Raw genomic sequence first — 6,734 nt, 5'->3', positions numbered from 1 at the left:
ACGAGAACGCAGGCACCTCGGTCGAACACGTGCACACCTGCTCACCGTAGAACAATTCTACAGCACGTATCTAACCGGAGCCTCTGTCGACTGAACGTGGATCGACAAGACGCTTTAGCGCGTTCGCGTCGTTTAGCTCGAGGAACTGATTGGCCAAATATTGTGTGCTCGCCGATCGTTGTAATCAAAGGAAAATTATCCTGCTCTGACCAATCCCGAAGCTCATCGAGCCGCAGCCATGCAGCCACAGGGATTCACCAGATAGGGCACTGGGGAAAAGCCGTCCCTGCATGAGGAGACATTGGGACAGATTTTGGACTAGACGCCCGGTTCCAGACTGTAAACACTATAGGAGCGTAACAACAGTTCGCTGCGAGCTGGTCACTTGCTGCAAAATGTCCCCCGACAGCATGTGCAAAGCCTTGCTTTGAATCCTTGCTGGGTATTAGTGTCACGCACTTTAGTGAATAGGGGGACCACCTTCGAAACAGTGACCTTCTGTCAGAGTTCTGGAACATTCCGCTCATTTACTTCATCTTCTATTTCATGCGTGCACCAGATAAGACAGAAGGCGCGGACAACTTTGCAAGTATCGTACAATAACCGAAGCCGGCCGTGGAAAGCGCGACCTGCGTTCTCCTTTCGGGAAGGAAGAAATATAGTTTTTTTCTTTATGTTAAGTAACTGTACACTTTGCATTCAAAATCTGCCCTTTCTTCTGTTTTCGTTTTCATGCTTAATTCATGACAAGAATATTGCAATTCCAGGAGCAATCAAGCACTGCGATTTCATTGGCATGGGTGCTTGTCCTCTGTATTATAAAGGATGAATCATGCCAGCGCTTTTTACAAGAGATGCATTTTAAGCTAGGACGCCTTTTTTTTTTCGATGTAGCATTGTGAGCGGTGTAGTACATCAAAATACAGGTACAAATTTCTAAGTTTCTAAACTAACCGCGGGTTAACCAACTTGAGTATTTATCCTTTTAACTTTAACGTTGAGGCTCGTTATTTATTGAGAGGCCTGTATCCCATCTTAATGAATATTCACATGAGTATTTAGAATTTTGAGACTGAAATTCTCGTCACTGCTGAAGCTCAAGAAATTGTAGGGAACCACGCGAGGAGGCGGAAAAAAGCGCTTTGCCGCTCCTATGAGCGCGCATCCCTGTCAAGCTCTTTCTGCCCGCTCGCCGCTCCCAGACAGCAGTGACAGTATTTACCGCGGAAACACCAGATACGTTAACTGCAGTAAGAACTCTGAGCTTCGATGCCCGGAAACCGGCGCTTACGTACCTTGCACGCCGTTTGAGAAACATAAGCGACCCGGTGAGCCTGCCGATCACGGTTGTTTCGAAGTTCTCGTCGACACGCTTTGGTAGTGCGCCTTCTACGAAGCTATAAAGTGAGCTCGTTAGAAGGACGCGCGGTTCCCAATGGACTAATGCCGAAGACAGAGGATCAGCAAAGGTGGCCGATCCGAGGAAAAATACTTCACAGAGACAGAAAGCCATCGGTGCAGCAAGGCACGTGAGCTGACCACCTTGACTGGACTCGAGATCGCCATTCTTGCTTTTTCTCCGGAGACGTGATTGAACGGGGCGACACCGATTTCCTCTCTCGCTGCCGTGACTTTAGGCTGAAGGGGACGCCGGGGTCCAATTAAACACACCCGCTGCCGTGGCAGCATTCTTACCTGTTGGATTTATCGCTCCGGCTCTCACGAATACAACAAAAGAGCGCAAATGCTTTCGCGTTTCATTTCGTTTGAAGGCGCCTCCTTGCGAACTTAATTTTTCTTTTTTCGCACTGAGACCCGAAAATATGTCACCTGGGTTTAAGCTCGCACTCACTTATCGACATTACGAGTTATTCTCTGCTACCACCTTCCAATCAAACCTGCCCTTTGCCAGCTGCGACCACTTTATCCGCGTAAACTCCTTCGTCTCATTAGTAGTCCTCTGTCGCCCCACGCTGTGTGTGTGTGTGTGTGTGTGTGTGTGTGTGTGTGTGTGTGTGTGTGTGTGTGTGTGTGTGTGTGTGTGTGTGTGTGTGTGTGTGTGTGTGTGTGTGTGTGTGTGTGTGTGTGCGTGCGTGCGTGCGTGCGTGCGTGCGTGCGTGCGTGTGTGCGTGTGTGTGTGTGTGTGTGTGTGTGTGTGTGTGTGTGTGTGTGTGTGTGTGTGTGTGTGTGTGTGTGTGTGTGTGTGTGTGTGTGTGTGTGTGTGTGTGTGTGTGTGTGTGTGTGTGTGTGTGTGTGTGTGTGTGTGTGTGTGTGTGTGTGTGTGTGTGTGTGTGTGTGTGTGTGTGTGTGTGTGTGTGTGTGTGTGTGTGTGTGTGTGTGTGTGTGTGTGTGTGTGTGTGTGTGTGTGTGTGTGTGTGTGTGTGTGTGTGTGTGTGTGTGTGTGTGTGTGTGTGTGTGTGTGTGTGTGTGTGTGTGTGTGTGTGTGTGTGTGTGTCATTTGGAATCCCGACTTTCAGCATTAGTAACTGTTACGTCCAGTTGAGGAAAGCTGTCAAAGCTGAACTGTGCGACAAAACAGAGCATGCAGCTCCTTCCCAAGGTTCGCTCCGTCACATGCATATAGTCATTTTTCAATACCTTCTATTTCCTCGTCACCCTTCAGGCACGGCTGGTCGAGACCGCTCCACCTGCGATGTTACAAACTGCGCAAGTGCCCCGCCTGGCGGCGCACGTCCACAGCCTCCTAGAACATGATCCGCGCTTTTGACGGCCATCAATGGGGTCAATTCACGCAGCGAATACATCGCAGCCGCAAATACAAACAGGACATGAGTGGCAGAAGCAATCTTCTGTTGTGAAAATTGTTATTGAGGAAAGAAAAGGGTACTTGTCGGTGGAAACCTCAATTACGCCATGAGGGAAGACGTCAAGGAGGCTGTGAAACAAAGAGAGAAATAAGTGGCATAGGGAAGGACTTGAAACTATTTCGACCACGTGGGAACCTTTAAATTCAGAGACTTGAAATTGTTCCACAGCCATCGCTATGTCAGTATTTTCTTTATTCACTCCCTCCTTTATCCCTTTCCTCTTGTCGTCATCGAAGTGTCCACAGATAAGTGAGGCAGGTGCTACCTTCGTAGCAGATCACAGTATAAGAAGTATCATTCGAACCTGTGAAGCAGACCGATCACTATGCGTATCCCGATTCATAGCATAAAAATATGTTGTTGTTTTTTTTTTCTTTATTCTGAAAGTGCGCCACAGGTCTTAGGTTCTGAAAGGAGAATGGAGATGTATGAGGAAGTGAGAAAAAATTGGCGAAGCCGTTTGCGCATTTGCCTGCTCTGTCATCGTCACGCACTATATATTCGACTGCGTACGGACGTTGTGTCGCAATCACTTATTGGTTGGTGCAGCTGCTTAGCTTTGAAACCGCAGACCGCGTGAAATGCAATGTTCTAGTGGCTGCTTTCAAGCATCAATATCTCTCCTCTCGTGACTGATGCAGGTCGAACTCAATGGCGCGTTACAATCACATCTCAAGCGACGAGATCTAAATGTTGGAAATTCGTCACGAAGTTCCCTCGCAAATTGGGCGGCCGGGCGCAAACAACAAATTCTCCTATCAAGCTCAGGGCAGTCCGCGGCGAAAGAGGCGGGCGAACAGCACAATACGCGTTCACCCGTGCCAAGAATGCGGAAAGAATCAAAATTTAAGAAAGAGAAAAAACAAAAAAGCTATAGGAATTCGTAAAGTAAGAGTATGTCTGCGCAAGCCCTGGCGGCTCCTTGCGAGGGGGAATCCGAAGGCGGGGGAGTGATAAGAGGAGGAGAGAGGGGGGCGCCCACCAACTCCTCCGTCGAGCATCCCGGATGCAGATGATCCTCGGGAGCAGACGGAGCGGGCGCGCCTCTCGGGCGTCTCCAGTTGTCCGGAGACCCGCCGCAGCGGCAGTGACTCCGTTCTGAACGCGTTGCTGTGATTCGCCGGGGTTCCCCATCGGCGTTGCTCGAACTCGTCCCGGGTCGGGAGGAAGAGGCGGCCCCTCTCCACTCCCTAGCGCCCGTCACCGGAGCGGTTCCCGAGGCTGCTCAGTAGAGTAACCGTTTCAACGAGCAAGAAGACTGGTAAGTCTGCATTTTCATTTCATCAATTAACTCCCCCGCTATATAGCATCTTGAGGCTTGAGTCTGCGACATTTAATTGTTTCGTTCGCCACCTGATGTGTTGGGATTTTCTTTATTGTTGTGCACGTTTGGTATTCTTTCTTCAATAGTTTAATTATTGCCATGTATGCCTTCATCTCTCACATCTCATCCCTTCTGTACGTAAAGCTCAGTAGGAAATTAAGGATAAATTAGAAAATATAGAAAAAAGAACAGAATACACCTTTGGAGCAATGATTTCTCTAGTGCGCACTATCCAGTGGTAACTTCATAAAAAAAAGGCACTCGTATTGTATGCACTGATATGTTATACAGAAGAGAAAAAGTAGTTTACTGATGCGTGTGAAATGTTGGGAATCCATTACTACTTCTTTTATGAATATAATTATAACTAACCTGTACTCTTAGTAGCCAATTTGGTTATTTCAACAGCCATGAAGAGTAATTATACTGACTCTGTCTTGTGACCGTATCATTTGCTCAATTTCATTTTAGACAACATCATGGTGCTTGCCTAAGTAAGCAACGACAACAGGTAGCCAGAGCTACACAGATGGCTAAGTTTATAGCAGTACACTATGTTGTTTAACTCAAGGAACCTCTGCAGATACAACGGGCGAGGAAAGAAACTGCATCGTACATTTCTTTTATTCTCGAGTGCTCTGGAACTTGGCACAACGTATTTATATAATGCAAACTCGTACCATCCAGAGCAAAAAGAAAAAAAAATAAAGAAACGATTAAAAAAGGCTTTATTCCTTTCTCGGTGAAAAACAAAATCACCGTTTCTCCTGCGGAACCTAAAATTTTGATCTTCGTTGTCAGTATCGCCTTACAGCGTGCAACATGCTCGTGCTTACTGTTTTCTTTAAAAAAAAAAAGAAAAAAAAAGGAGAGCACGTAGCACTTCGGCTTACGGACAGCTTATGCCGTTCTGATTGTCACTATGTCATCGATAACCCTGCAGTAAGGAGGGTTACAAATCGCCAGCACGCTGTTAGTATCCTAGGCGAATAAAGGAAAGAGAACCTGGAATCAAGCGGGACTTCAAACGCATGAGCGAAATCAAGAAGATCCCTCTTTATTAAGATATAGTGTTTACCGTGTCAACGGAAGCGCAGTCGAAGCGTACGCATCTAAACGCAGGTGGGGAGGATGAGTGTGACCGCCGCTGTCACGTGACGTGGCTTGTCTGAGATAAGTGTGAGAGATGTCTGTCGTGCAGCGGACCTGAACCGGCTGATGATAATGGAGAGAAAATTATTTTCTAAAGCAGAACTAGACGTGAGCAGCGGCAAGGCCAGAAAATGTTTTATAATATATAGCCAGACACATCTCATGCCGAAAGCAACAAACGCCCCTCAAAAGAAGATATCTTGCTAACGGCGTCAGTCGAGTGCCATGGCGTCGTTGCTAGTCCTCTTAAGGCCACGGTAGCATCACATAGCAGGCGTTGGCAGGTGCTAGGGGAATAACGGATGAGCAGCGAAGTCACAATAATCGGTCGCCGCCGATAACACCGGCACCTGCCACCAGTCGACCTATGTATGCATAAAATTAAATAATGAATTCTTTTTGGTGCATATTGTGTGTGTGTGTGTGTGTGTGTGTGTGTGTGTGTGTGTGTGTGTGTGTGTGTGTGTGTGTGTGTGTGTGTGTGTGTGTGTGTGTGTGTGTGTGTGTGTGTGTGTGTGTGTGTGTGTGTGTGTGTGTGTGTGTGTGTGTGTGTGTGTGTGTGTGTGTGTGTGTGTGTGTGTGTGTGTGTGTGTGTGTGTGTGTGTGTGTGTGTGTGTGTGTGTGTGTGTGTGTGTGTGTGTGTGTGTGTGTGTGTGTGTGTGTGTGTGTGTGTGTGTGTGTGTGTGTGTGTGTGTGTGTGTGTGTGTGTGTGTGTGTGTGTGTGTGTGTGTGTGTGTGTGTGTGTGTGTGTGTGTGTGTGTGTGTGTGTGTGTGTGTGTGTGTGTGTGTGTGTGTGTGTGTGTGTGTGTGTGTGTGTGTGTGTGTGTGTGTGTGTGTGTGTGTGTGTGTGTGTGTGTGTGTGTGTGTGTGTGTGTGTGTGTACATATATATATATATATATATCATAAAGGGTTGATGACAACTGATTAATAAATGTAAAATGAATCCCCAAGAGCTTAAAAACATACCGAGTTTGGCGGAGCGAAAGCGTCGTTTTGCTTGGTTTTTCTATGGTTCGATTTAGATTTAGACACGGGCAGACGTGGTTTTGTAGCAACTAAATTACCCACACTATAGAATCGGAGACAACATAAACTAAAAGAGGGAACACTTGGCGCTGTATCTGCCGTCAAAAGTCAAGTGGCGGCACACCGTAGGTGGCACCATATGGTTCAGTTATATAGCAACACTGCGACCTCTGGCTCGTTGAAGGTCAAGCTGAAGTCCAGGCTGACCTTGCCTGATACATAGTGTGGTAAAGCTTTCGCTTCAAAAACCTTCGGTGGGGCGGATTTGAACCCAGTAATTCCTCGCGGGAAACAAGTACGAAATATCGTAGCTGTCGCCGCAGCCGATCGGCGCATGTTCAGACTGCAACACACTCTCGCACGTCGTCGTCTCCATAAACTTCAATTTGTGTCAAAAAGCTT

This window comes from Amblyomma maculatum, chromosome 1, assembly GCF_055883805.1.
Source record: "Amblyomma maculatum isolate TAMU_Amacu chromosome 1, ASM5588380v1, whole genome shotgun sequence".
Classification (NCBI taxonomy): domain Eukaryota; kingdom Metazoa; phylum Arthropoda; class Arachnida; order Ixodida; family Ixodidae; genus Amblyomma; species Amblyomma maculatum.
The sequence above is the reverse complement of the archived record's forward strand: the minus strand, read 5'-3'. Positions refer to the sequence as shown.